Raw genomic sequence first — 15306 nt, forward strand, 5'->3', positions numbered from 1 at the left:
GGACAATCTCCCCATTCTCGCTGGCATCCAACCCGCTGAGCTTCGTCGCGAAGAAGCCACTCTGTCCCTCGGTCGACGGGCATTGGAGCGGTGGAGCCTAACCACCTTCTTCACCCCAAGATCTCTGCTATCCCAAACGAGCACCCCCGTCTACTGAAATCAAGACACCCATTCGTGCCAGCCGCTCAACTTCTTATCAACGAAGCTGATGTGCAAGATATCTCTGTGGCTGCTTGGGCGGACCATAAATGGAGTTCTGAATGGAAGTCAACCGCCTCCAGACTCTATTCGTTCATCCCCGGCGCCGACACACGCCCCATCGGTCTAACACTACCAAGACAGGCATGGGTGCGCCTCAACCGTCTCCGTACCGGCGTCGGGCTTTTCCGCTCAACCATGCACCAATGGGGAATGGCCTTTTCCTCCTCCTGTGAATGTGGTGCCGAGGAACAGACCGCAGACCACATTATCAATGACTGTACCATCTTCAAGCCACCTAACGGAGTGGAAGGTCTGCGTGTCATGGATGATGAAACCAAAGACTGGCTGCTCTCTATAGTAGCCTTCCAGTGTAGTCCGGGAACATCGTGAATCTGGGGTGGTAAAAGGATAGACCCTCGGCCCCAGACACGACGACGACGATTTCGTGTTTATCCTGTTTGTAAAAAGAATTCTTCTTAGTAAACCACAATTTTCTTGAAATTCATTTTTTGGTTTGAGGCCTGTATGTATGTGGTAGCCACTTTAACATAACAGCCTTTGTAAGAACCGGTAAAGCTTCGAAGCAATCAACCAATCAGAAGTAGGCTATAGGCAGAAAAGCATTTCAATCAATCAAAAGTGAGAGGTAGGCTATAGAACTAATTAAAAGCGCAAACAGTTCTGATAGAAAGTGAATTAAGTGAACGTTCCGCCCAGGGCCGGATTTACCAATAGGCTAGGCAGGCTGAAGCCTGGGGCCTCAACGTCCAGGGGCCTCGAAGTTCGGTTTCAAAGCTTGTAATTCTTTTAAAAACTTGACAAGTTTAAGCCCTACCTAAAGTAGGCCTACCTATATATATAGGCTTTCCATTTTTTAGAAATGCAAATCCGGGATGCATATTGCAAGCTGCAAATGAACTTAATGTAGGCCTAATACAAAAAAATTTAATGCAACTAATGAATTAATATTGGCAAATTACCAATATATGTAGGGCGGGTAGGCCTACTTCACCAACGAAAACAAAAGAACTCAATAGTATTTTTGAGCAAATGAATCAGGCCTAATAATATTTTTCTCTGCTAAGCACCTTTTTCAAAAGTAGAGTGTTCGATTTTATCTTTTCATAAAATTCACTACATGTCAAATCAACATTAATTTTGCAAGTCAGGAAAGCTTTGACATTCTGTTCTAGCATTAGGCCTCTGTCATCAGGGGCGCCGGAAGCAGGGGGGGACAGGGAGGGGCGATTGCCCCCCTGCCCTCAATTTTTCTGTAGATGGGGGGGCAGGGGGAGAAATGGTGCCCTATTAAGGTCATGTAAGTTACTGCACATTTCGCAAAAAAACGCCTTCGTTTTATCCAATCCTCACTCGTTTTGCAAAACGTCACCAGCTGCTTAGCCAATCAGATGTGTTATGGTTAGAGTTGCTTTCCCAGTGACGTCAATGCGTACAATCGCTAGACTATTTCGTCATACGCACAGAATGGCCTCTTGTCACGGTACACTGTACAGCATCATAGAGGCGAAAAGATTGTTGCTGTTTTTTGATGTCTCCTCGCCATGTACTTTAGCCTACTAGCTTTCATAGTCATGCCTTTGCCCTTTTTACAGCGTTGATATAACGTTACTTCGCCAATGAACGTTCAGGTGCGGATGCAATATTTAGTTCGTTAAGCTTCTATACGCAGGAGGCAAACTTATCCAGCTTTTTGTACAAATTGCTTGCGGTTGTAATGTTTAGGCCTAAGTGTTAGTTTTTGTAGTGTAGGCCTAACTTGAAGACCAAGATCCTTGAAGACCAACTCCACTTCCTCATAGTAAGGATCGGGAAACGCTGGGGCAAAGTCCTAGTAGGCCAACGGAGCTATGGCACTAGCAATGGCCTGTGCTAGTCAAATCATGGCTCAACATGCCTCATGAATATTACAAAGATAAAGTAGAGTTTTAAAATGCTATATTTATCCTGTTTTTCATTACAACTCTGAAACCTGGAATATTTCAACAAAAATGGCAGAAAAGATTAATGCTTTTGAAATGTGGTGTTTCCGTAGAATGCAACGCATTTCATGGCTGGCAAAGAAAACAAATAAAGAAATTCTACACCAAGTGAACCAAACCAGAACTCTGTTAAAAAGTATGAAAACCAGACAATATAAATTTCTCGGCCATGTAATAAGAAAGCAAAAACTGGAGCATCTCTCTTTAACTGGTAAAATTTTTGGAAAGCGGGCACCTGGCAGACAAAGACAAACACATCTGGAACAATTTAACGACAAAACAGAAACAATTATCCATGCAACATATAATAGGAACATTTGGTCTAATTATTCATCTGAGGCCGTCGATGCCTGGTTCAGGCAAGGCAATTGAAGAAGAAGGATGGATGGATGGTCATTTTATTTTTGTTTGGATGCGAAACGCCGAAACACACATAAAACAAAAACTGACAGTGTGCATCCAATGACGCCTAACTGAATAAGGCCTAACTGAATATATGAAAATGAACATTCATGACGAATTAAATATTTAGACAACTATTATTCCATGTCTAACACTGGATTTTGGTCTTGCAACGTTAAAATTAAGATTGTTCATGACTTCTACACATTAAATGGATGTATGATCACCACATAGGCGAAGCACAATTTGACAGATTTAGTTTTGATTTGTTTTGGAAATGCTCTCAGAGCGCACCAAATTGGAAGAATTTTTCAAAAATTTCTGTTTTTCAAAAATTCCCCAGACCCCCCGCTGGAAGTGTTGCCTTCGGCAACACGCCTTCGGGCTTCGCCCGACGGTTACGCCCTTCGTGCCTACTACCTTGCTGCAGCATATTTCCAAGTCGCTTTCCCAACGGTTTAAGCCACCGAACGTCACTGATTGATGCCCACTGGTATGTACAAAGCTTTGCAAATATCACACAATGAATAGGCTAAAAGTACACAAGTCTGCATTGTAAAATAACAAAAATAATAATATAGCCTATTTCGACTCTCAATTGATAGCACGAAAGATGAAAACAGTTTGCTGCTCAAAGCATTTACTAACATGAATTCAGTTTCTTTATGTTGTGCTCAATATTTTATTTTTTACCAAATTGACAAGGTGTTTCAATCATAGGCTCTTTTGAACAGTTTCTTCCTTTGTATTGTACACTATTATTCCTTGATGTGTGCAGGAGTTTTTCTTTTGACTATTTTAGACCTGCGTAGGCTAACTTTATTCATGCTAGTTGATCAACACAATCTCCAAAGCTGACCACAAAGTTGATCTTAATTGATAAGGAATTTCGTACCCGTTGAATAAATTCTGCAGAACTTAATGTTGTAGTTTGCATTACTTCCGCAGGAAAGACTATTTCAACAGTATTCTTCGTATCCACCTGATCTTGGCCTAACTCGCCATTTCAAGGATGCGCATTCTAATTGGTTGTCATTGTTTTAGCCAATTTTTTTTGCGTGATTTGTACGTTGGCTCAACATGTTTTACGAACGTTAAAACGTTGATTTATTAGCACTTTTTACTTGCATGCCCAGTCACTATCGAAGACATTTCACTGCACTTTCACTTCTCATGCAAAATGTTGAAAGTGATTTCCACCCCAAGCTAGGGCTAAACTTGAAAACAGTTAAAGAAAAAGTAGAAAGCCAGGTCGCACTATGTTATCGTTGCCACATCTTCACATGAATTTATGTTACTGCCCCGAAGGCATGAATTAGCGTCCTGGATAAATACACCAAACAAAACGAAATCTATGCTAAACAAAAACTTATGTACTGCTACAGTGTTTGTTTTAGTTTGTAGATGAACTAGTAAACAATTTGAGTAGAAAGGTAACCATAAACAAACATAACTCAGCAACAACGCTACATTTAACATTATAAAAACAAAAAACAATAAGCAAACGTTTTTCGCTAGTCATAGGCCTACATCCCCTTTCAAGCCTATAAGAAAAGAAAAAAAAATATTAAAGAATTATACAATATCACAACAAAAATATGGTCAAGTCTAAACAGTTGGAAAATTGCTTGACTTGCTCACACAAAATCATAATTGAAAAATTACGCAGCACAACAGGTCAAGTGTTTGAGAGGTAAAGTTAATTAATTGTTCAGAAAAGGTCTCAAGCAGGTTAGCCTACACAAGATGCACAGAAGCACAACACGAGATAGTGGCACAAACAAAACAAAAATACGAGCACAAGACGTGTCAGCTCAATAAAAAAACTGTTAAAAGATAGGAAGCTCCGCCAGCAAATAATTGCCTGTTGAGCCCTTAGTTAAAAGATTTGATGATCGATTCCTCGTGAATCTTGGTGTCGAATTCGGACAAACACTAACACTTTCATTAGAACAGTTTCGAAGGACTCCAATGCAGGTTTATTGTTTGAACACGATTGGCAGCTGCTAATATGATCTTTAATTGCACTGTTTTTATTAAAATTAGCTGGATTCAAATGCTCTCCCACTCTCGTCGCCAAATGTCGCGTGATCATACCAATGTAGGTAGGCTATACCTACAGTACGGTATGTCGAACTTGCATTATACAAGTAAGTGAACTTAGGCTATATGATGTTTGAACATAAGGGGAAAGGAGTTTTAGACTTGAACTATAAATATTTTTACAAACGGGAAAAAATCTTAACGTTAAACTTCAAGGCAATAAATCTGGACAAACTTGTGGCAAAACGTTTGGATTCCTTACCAATAAACGGTATTATTAGAAAGTTCTTGAAATCAGGCTCCTCAACGTGGGGGACGTAGTAGAAACTGAATTCGAATGACTGTTTCAATAATGAAATCAATGAATTACGCTCATACTTTGGTGCTAATCATTATCCGACTTGGTTTTTCAATAAGGTTCTTAGAGGGTTTTTGAATACGGTTTTGTTAATAGTGTTTGGAAACGCATGTGACGTTAGCGGCAACCGGTATTCTGCTGTCGGGTGTCGGCATAAAGTGGAAGTTTTCTTACAGAGCTCTGAGCAACTTGACTGGAAAGAGCTGCTGCTCGCCTGTTGCATCATTCTACTCGTGAATTAGATTGCCGTATATCACTTGCGCATGATCACCAGGATGTGTCTTCGACGTAGATTTTTGTCCAAGTTGTTAGCCTACGTGCTGATAGCTTAGCATGGAGGCAGGCGCGGATCTATGGGGGGGGCCCGAAGGGGCCCGCCCCCCACCCCCCGAAATTTTGTGAGAAATTGTTGAATGGATTGATATGCTTCTAAACAGCTGATATTAGTCCCACAGCGGACTTACAACCCCCCTTTGGCACGCGTGTGACGTCACGATATTGAGAATGATGCTTTCAGTCTCCATGTCTCTAAAACAAAGCTTGCCTAATTTTAAGCGAAACTGCATAAAAACAGCGAGTTTTGCCAATACCAAACATTCAAACATCTCAGCCAGGAATCAGCAACAAGAAAACATAGAGACTTAGCTTTATTACCAAAAAAATGCCGAAGAAAACATGATCTTATTCTTTTGCTATGCCACCGGTCAGCACCATTTCACAGGAACATTTATACCCATATTTTTGTTGAAAATGCTCTCAGAATGCACCAAATTCAAAGTAATTTTTCAAAATTTTCTGGATGAGGCCCCCCAGACCCCCAGCCGCTGGGTATCGCCTTTGGCGAACACGCCGTCGGGCTTCGCCCGCCGGCCGTCAAACCCCCCAAATTCCTGGCTACGCCACTGGTTGTTCATATCTGTTTTTTCTTTTTCTTACTTTTTAATTCATTTTCAAATTTTCTGCCCCCCCCCCCCAAAAAAAACCCTAGATCCGCGCCTGCATGGAGGGCTTCAGCATGGTGTTTGTAGGTTAGGAAAGACTGGGGGAAGTTGGGCCATTTTTCACATTTTTGAACGTAGATCACTCAACTCTAACTCGATTGCAGAACTTTATGCATCATTATGATCTTGATTCTTCGAGTAATTCTTTCTGAATTTTGAATTTATTGTAAATCCCTCAGGTAAAAATGTATTAGGGTTTAAAAAACGGTAACTTTTCGACCCAATGTGCCCCCACCCCTTGGGTACATTAGGCCGTGCATAGGGCACGTTAAGCCGGTGTGTAGAACAATAAAGAAATAACCATACTAAATCAGTGTTAACTGCAAATGATGAATTAATATCATAAATGGACACTGTCCCGAAATACTTTCACGAAAGGACACTTGGCCGAAAGGACACTTTACCAAATCAACATGGATTATTTGTTTCCAAGAGTAGGGATTTTGAGTTAACTCGCCCTGTGTCACCATAGGCTATTGTGTCAGGTCCATGTTGTCTTATGTGGATATTGTCTGTATAAAACTTATCGGGGACTTAAAAGTTGGCACTAATCCAAAAGACCAAATGTAGTCTACATGTTTGACCTTGCTAAAACAAAAAGAGAGCACCCAGGCTAGGAATCCCTCAGCTAGAAATCCCTGACCACCAGGGTCCGATTAACCATGAAGCACATGAGGCACAGGCCTCAGGCCCCTGGTTTTGGGGGTCCCCAATTTTTTACATTAATACCTTAGGCAGGGCCCACAAGACGGGAGGACAACCGGTGCATTGCATCGGGCCGGTGAGTTCAAGGGGGCCCGACAAAATGTTTAAATTCACACGATAAAAAGATTGATTTCAACAATTTTGCATAAAATATTGTTTTTATATTAGTTCCGTATGTCGAATGGGCCCCCTCATGGGTTGCCTAGGCTATGCCCTTTTTTTAAATTAGAGATTTTTCAATTTTTTGAGTTTAGGGGGGCCCGACAAAATGTTTAAATTTGCGTGCTCAGGTCAATTTTGCATAAAATATTGTTTTTTATATTAGTTTTGTATTTTGATTGGGCCCCCTCATGGGTATGCCCTTTTTTAGAACAACAAAATTTTCAATTTTTTGCGTTCAGGGGGCCCGATGAAATATTTAAATTTGCGTGTTAAGGTCAATTTTGCATAAAATGTTTTTATATTTTGAAGTTGGTATTTCTTAATGTCATGAACAATAGCAATGCATTCATCCTTAGTTTGCTGCCCTAGTCTCTGCAGATTTCAAGGTCAGAAATGGTATTGTATGTTAATGTAAAGCTGTATGCACACATATGCAATGCTATGTCAGCCATGCCGGATAGTGATTTAGTGATAGTGATTACAACTGAGATGATTTCACTGTTATGAAATTTCTTCTTCATCACATGGCATGCAGCCTGAATGCTTCTGAGCCAATTGGCCTAAGAAGTCCTTATAGGCCTACCTGTTGTTTGTGATTTATCGCTTATGGGCATTATGCCAACAAGCGATAAATCACTAATGAATATGCCGCATATTCAGTACAGTACCGTAAACCGGGGCTACATTGAACGCTTTTTGACTTCAAAATGAAGTGCATCAGCGGTTTCTTAACCTATCCGCACTAAATTGCAATATGTTAGGGGGACCAACTAGGTCTCTAAATAGCACAAACAACATTCAGTTTTAAGCTCTATCTTAACCGCTTTTTTTAGAAAATTGTCGGTGTTCAAAGTAACCCCGTGATCGGGGTTACTTTGAACAGACGTGAATTGTTTACGTTTGTTCAAATTTGGCTGTATATGAGGTTACTTTAAACACATTGAAAGTTTTTAAAAAGCCTTTTTGATATCGGTACCGTAGTATATTGACAATAAACAACATATTTCACTGAAGAGAACATATTTACACAAACTGGTACACGAATTGGCAATAGCAATTATTATGCTACAGGAAGACAAGGAATATGGCTCAAAACAGTTCATATTAACGTAGGTTTTGCAACTACTTTCCCCACATGTATTCGAAGTCAGGAAATCGAAGAATATTTCTGTTATTCAGAGGAATGGCTTTGGGCTGTACTTTGACAATATCATCCCACTCATAGAGCATCTCATCTTCGGTTTGGGGCCATCTCCATCCATTTCGATTGCACTTTGTCAATGTCGATACCACCGCTCCTTCGCTCTCAACACTTGTCACTTTACCGGGAAACTGTTGCTCTTCGTATTCAACAATTATGTACTCTCCAATTGCAATATATTTTTTCTTAGATTCTTCTGCTTCATTTTCTTCAATATCACCATCAGAAACCGTATCATCCTCTGAAGCACCATCTTCTATGCTTTCGTCCTCATACGACTCATCGCCTTCCGATTCATCTTCACCGTCCGTACCGGTAACTGCAGTTGCACTTTTAGATGTGCCTGCAAAAATATTTATCCAGAACAGCAGTGCAATGAAATCGAATGAAGTTAATGATGTGCTTTCATAGCAGAAATATATTAGACACCAATACCAGTACTGGTACATAAAATTAAGTTATTTAACCTTTGCAATAAAACTAACAAAACAGAGGATTCTAGAAATAAAAGAATGGTTACCGGTATGTGCTCTGGTGCTCACCTGCTTCTGCTATCTCATCACATGTGATGCTTTTCCCTGGAATGGCATTGATCTTCTTTCTTCTCTTCTTTGGTCTGTCCTCATCCACATCATTCTGAGCACTCCAAGAACTGCATCTGACACTCTGCGAGCTGTGTCGGTACCGGTACTGGCATCGCCATTTTCATTCAAATCATAGTCTGGAAGCCGTTCCAACACTTTTTGCGGATCGAAAGGATGAATACCGCATTTTCGAAATCCACTTTTGACGTTCAAAGTAACCCCAGAATACTGTTCAAAGTAACCCCATCTAGCATATGACTCAAGCTTTTCAAAACTACTACAAAAAAACTCGATGTGCATATTGATATAACTTGCTTATGACTTACCCTTCAATTGATAAAAAGGTCTTGGCCAAAAGCGTTAAAACCACTCAGACACACAGTGAAGTATTCTTACCTTGCCAAAACTGATTATTTCCCTCAAAATCGAGGTTGAAAGCAAACTAGTCTCAAAGCAGCAATCTTCTTTTTTTCGAACAGAAAGGGTTTCCATAAATAATTTACCATACACTATTTACAAATTGACCGCTAAACAGAAAAATAAAATAAGCGAAGATACGTTTTTAGGTAAACATACAATGAACAAACAAAATAAAAAAAAATGTTCAAAGTTACCCTGGCGTTCAAAGTAGCCCCGGTTTACGGTAGTGTTCTTTCTGGATCTTGGATTTCAGCACCATAAGGTAGGCCATGTTTTGTATGATTCACACATCTCAGTATATAGCGATACAACTCGCTTTCTCATGCAGGAAGAATGAGGATAAAAAATAAAAATCGAATCAAAGGTTATTTCTGTGCCAGTAGCTATGTCAATTTTCTACTGATGGTAGGCTATTCAGTTAAAAGCAAAACATGTAAAACGTTGCACAGAGGTGTGTTTGTTTTAACATTCTATTACTGGTACCACAATGAAATGGAACTAGTTTTAGTTGCATAGGCTATTAATAATTTCTGGAATAGCCTGCCATAATATTTTTATGAATACTTTGTATTTTTTCTTGTACTATTCTGGAATCCTGCTGTCAATCAGCTCACATTTCAAAAACAGTAAATAGTAATGAAGTCAACAAGAGTTATGATGACTGTTTACGTAATGGGGCCTGGCACAATTATTGTGTGAAAAACATTGTTTTTTATTTCTTTGATGACTACTGCTTTTAGTTTTTAATTGGTTAGCTTGTTTGTGTTACTACAAGGTGTTACTGCCTACTGGTGTTAGTGATTTAAGTGATGTTTAGTGCCAAACCAGACAACCATAATTAATATATATATATATACTTGCTATAGAATTTTAATATGCCAACCTTCTATCATATATAAAAAAGCCAATACTTTGATAAGTTTCAAGGAACCATTAATAAGCTCTGCTAGTTCAAATTCAAGTGTATATTTTGCTAATGTTTCCAGTATGAAATGCGCTCAATTTCCAATCTGTTAGAGAGATTTTTCATCCAATAATTTTTGTAACAAGTATAAGAGTGTTCATACTGTTAGAAAGTTGTAGGTAAATTGGCTAAATTAATATTTATGAAGTTATAGTTTTGCTTGAACTACTATTTGTTAACCCATATTTCATCATTCGCAGAGAGTACATTGCATTGCATCGAAAGCGATGGCCAATAGGCAGTGGTGCCGAAGTTAGTTGAGAATTGGGAGGGATAAATCAAAATTTTATCAAATTTTAGACGATTTTGAACATTGGGGGGGATGCATATTCTTATACACAATTTTAGTGGTAGGCTACTGGTATTAAGTTTATTAAACAATCACCGGACTTTGATAAATTAGCTGCTAACAGCATAATATACAGATGAGAAATCATGTAGATAAAAGTGCTACCAGTGCTCTTGTGAATGACTGCTGCAAGACTAAGAAACAAGCAAAGAAAAATTGGTACCTCCAGCGGGATTCGAACCTATGACCTTCCAATGAATACTTAGTTTTTCAAAAAAAACAAAAACAGAAGTTATACTTTTCTTCTAGCCCTCTCCTCCTTCACTAGAATCACTACACTTAGACTTAGTGCACTATAGGACAAAGTCACTAGTCAGGAGACTGAAAACAATCGAAGCTACAGAAGAATATCTGCAAATTTATGACAAAATAATAACTTTCAAACACATCACAAGAACTTATTACAACCGAACATATTGCGTCTTACGGTAGTGTGCATTGACAAGTCATTAGCAATGTCACTTATGCTGATGTCATTAGGAATGTTTTGGTGAATGTTGCAAACCATGCTAGCATTCAACCTTTCCTGTCCCAAAGTATTTCTCGCAGCCAGATTTTCAATCTACAAAGATTGGAAAACAACCTCTCACAAGCAACAGACCTCACCGGGAAAATTAAGAGGACCTTAATCAGCTGGAGTATTTGAGAATGGAGAGGTTTTTCCAACCCGGACAATGCCTGGTAAGCTATTTTAGCATCATACTGAGATTTTGCTCCTGTTGCCTTTCTGAATGAATCAATTTGATAATTCATCGATTGCATTGATTGTCTATTCAGCTCTGGATGATTTTTGACCATTTTCAGGAACTAGGCCAGTCTTGAAAATTCGTGCAAGTTCTTTATACTTTGCCGAATCGGAATTCAGGCTACTTTCAAACCGTTCGGTCAGTTCAGAGATAACTCTGTCCATAAACTGATTGTAAAGTGCTTTATAATGCAGTTAAAAGTGTCTGCAGTAGCTGCCATCGAGCTTCCACCCAATCTTTCAGGGACTCTTCTTTGCCGTGGTGCTTGCAAAGGTGTGATAAAATTAGCAGCACATTTTTCCGGAAGTGAAACTGCATTTTTGTAATTGTTCTCAAACTCCAAATCACGACATTTCTCTATAGTGATTTTCAGGGTCTGAAACAGCTCTTCACAAGAGTCAATGTCAAGCTTTTCTCCTTGCAACGTGATACTAAATTGCTCCATTAGTGCCAAAGGCTTCAAAATCAGCACGACCCAAATATGTTTCTGCAGTTTCTTCATTACTGCAGTGCTGTGGCCAGTGACCTGGTCCATATCGTCCTTAATACCTTCAATAAAGGTCCTTCATTGTCTAGCGTCCAATCCAAGACAATTTAGAACTGTGATCAAACATCAATAGCCTAATAGAAAAACAACAGCAATTCGAGATGCTTGCAAACAACTAAATCGAAGTAAAACTTCATAGCAAATATTTTTTTTAAATTATTGGGGGGGATGCTGCCAAAATATTGGGGAGAATATATCCCCCCATCCCCCCCTACTTCGGCACCACTGCCAATAGGGGCCCCTAAACTTATCTGTGCCTCGGGCCCCCGTGAGCCTTAATTAGGCTCTGCTGACCACGGCAAAGTATAGGCTGGTCACGGCACGCACTGCAATAGAGTATAATTACTAGGAGGCTAGATAGGTTTACAGTTAATCATAACCATTGTCTAAGCCAGGGCTTCATAAACTGGGGGTCGCAACCCAACAAGGGGTCGCGTAAAGAATTTCAGGGGTAGCTGAGAGTATACCAATTTTCCACAAAGCATCCTAATTGACCCTTTTGCGCTAGACAAAGATGATTTTACAAGATGATGTAAAACTTATTAGCTTTGTCAAGAGTCGCGCACTCAATTCTTTTATTTTTGCAAATTTATCTGGTGAAATGGAATCGGAGTTTAAAACCATTTTACTGCATTGTGAAGTGAGGTCGCTTGAAAGTTACAAGTTTAAAAAGGCCATTAGCCTAATGATGAAAATTGAAGTTGTGATTTTTCCAACGGAAAAAAATCAGACTTGGTCCACCATTTTCGCAATGACACCTGGCTTTTGAAATTGTGCTATTTATCAGATTTTGTTGAAAAACTAAACGAACTAAATTTGTCTCTCCAATGAGAAAACATCAAAGTTGAAAATGATTTGTTTGAAATATTCTCGATTACTGAGAAGTTTTTGGTTAACAAGTCAAACGTTATTAAGCCTTTGATTGTCGACTATTTGTCAAAAAAGCTATTGAAACAGTTTCAGAAGTATTTTCTTCCAGAATTAGACAATACCGTAGGCCGTAGCCCAGTGTTTCTTAAACAGGTGAATGGTTCACCCCAGGGTGAATAAAATTTTTGCAGGGGTGAACCAACCAAAAGGGGTGAATAAGGGTGAACCATCAGAAATGGATGATAGCTTGCGAGCAGGGCGGATATTCCGATTGTTTCACCTGTTCAGTGAACAGGTGAGAATTTTCAAAAACAAAATCAATTCCAAGTTTTTCATTTTTTAATCAAAACTAATTGTTTTTTATAAATTTCAATATTTTTTATTGTTTGATTCTTTTATAAATTTCAATATTTTTTATTGTTTGATTCTTTTATAAATTTCAAAAAACTAACTGAAAACTAAAAAGAGAAATGCACTGAAATGTGTGAACTCATCGATGAGAGTGGCATTAGAACAGGGGTTCTTAAACTGGGGTCCGTGGCCCCCAAGGGGTCCGCGGACTAGTTTTTTGAAGTCCATGAAGGCCCAATGGAAATCTTAGTGTATATACCATATAATTTCAAAAATGGAATAAAATTTTCAAAAGAAAAGAGATTAAGTTCAAACAACGCTGATGATTTCTAGTTTAGCGTTTCCAGATAATTGTTATAGCATTGTAGGCTACTGTTTTTTGTTACGTAAGCTACCGTAGCCTACGTTTATTAGCCCATACGTCACTTTACACATTGTTGTTTTTTCCGCTATTTGAACATTGCAAAATTTTATCAGTTGCAGCTAAGCTAGACGTCAGCAGGCTAGGCTAGGTTAAGATTGTGAAAGGTTTATGCAGATTCTCTTTTGGTAAAGACAGCCTATAATCTGCTATAATCTATAAAGGCTGCTATAACTTAATCCCTTTTGCGACTACATATTTATGTGAGTCAGGATTTTCATCCTTGATTAGTATCAAAACAAAGAGTCGAAACCGGTTGGATGCAAAGAATGACATGCGTGTTGCCCTATCAAAGACGAAGCCACAATTTCATGTTCTTGTTGAAGACAAACAGCAGCATACTTCACATTAATGAAATTAAATCGAAGATATTGAAAAACAATCTACATTCGCTATTTCTTAAATTTAATAAAACAAAAATTTTGTTACCTCAAATCAAATATAGTTACTACTCTCTGAACCCTTGACAGCCTGTTTCACCCTAAAAGGATGATCATCAGAAGATCCTTATTCGAATAGAAATAAATTTTGTTACCAATTCATTTTAATTTTATTGCGTTATGTCCAATTCATGCTGATCAAAAATGTTTCTCGGACTAGGCCATTAAGGGGGTCCACGCAAACCAATTTTTTTTAAGGGTTCGCGTTAAAAAAAAGTTTAAGAACCCCTGCATTAGAAGGACTTATTCAGCCGCGATTTGAAAAACTACTTGCGAAAGTTCAGGAGCATCCTAGTCACCAGTAAACAATTTTCTGCTGTAAATCGACTACTGAACTGTTGTTATTTTGCTTATTGTAATAGTGAAGTTGTTTTGCACTGAGTGTATAAGTACAAAAATTTGGTGACTGTGTTTTGTAGCTTTATATCTCTGGACTCGAGAAATTGTAGATTGCAATGGTAAAACCTAGCTTGAGTTGATCTTAACAAAAATCGAAACAACCTAACTCATTTTCTGCTGTTGTAGGCTATATAGACGAGATAGTTTTATCATATCATGAGACAAGGGTGAATGAAATCTGGACATAGATGCTAGGGGCAGTGCCGGATTAAGGGTCTGCTGGCCTGTAGGCACATTTTATAAGTGGCCCGAATATCAGGGTTGCCAACTAAAAAATTAGAATTATCAGTGTTGCCAAATCATTGTCACAAATGGTGACTGTCAAACAGCACATCATAAATCACTGTCCAATGTTTCGACCTGAAGAACATGTGAATCTCATAGACCCTGATATGAAGACACTGCTCTGGTTGCAACAATTGGGAGATGTTACCTGAATTGCTGCCTCATAAGCAAGAAGAAGATTGTCACAAAGATCGTTGTTGCAACTATAACACAGGGTACCGTGCAAAAACTTGGTCATATGCCTAACTAAATAGCAACTTTGCGCGTTTTTGCGATTGAAAACGCGTTAACTAGTTTTTGGAGGTCAATCTTACGGAGTAGATCGCTTTCAATACACAAAAGTGCCTGTGTACCAAGGCGTTGTTGACACATTGTTGATGTTTCAACATTGTGAAAAACAGAGCTATTAAGATAAATACTTATTAGCTTAGAAAATAATTATTTTGAAACATGACTATATTTCTACTGATTTTAAAGTGGCCTGGATTTTTGACTGGCCTGTAGGCACGTGCCTACTTTGCCTAACGGTTAATCCGGCACTGGCTAGGGGTGAACAAAACTAAAAAAGTTTAAGAAGCACTGCCGTAGCCTACCAAGTAAAATTGGATCCTAAACTTATTTGCAATGCAAAAACAAAGTAGCGTAGGCCTACCGAGCACTGCTTTCTCAAATCCTCGGAAGAACTTGGTGATCTATCGTCTGACCTAAATTTTCGAAACAAATCTTCAGATTTTTTGGCTTTAACGTTAAAGCGGAATATCTATAATTATCTCACTGAAAAGTGTTCGAACTCCTGCCTTTTGTCTCTACGTATCTGTGCGAGTCAGCGTTTTACGTTGACGACAATCAAAACAAAA

The sequence above is a fragment of the Aplidium turbinatum genome, chromosome 1 (genome assembly GCF_918807975.1).
Source record: "Aplidium turbinatum chromosome 1, kaAplTurb1.1, whole genome shotgun sequence".
Classification (NCBI taxonomy): Eukaryota; Metazoa; Chordata; class Ascidiacea; order Aplousobranchia; family Polyclinidae; genus Aplidium; species Aplidium turbinatum.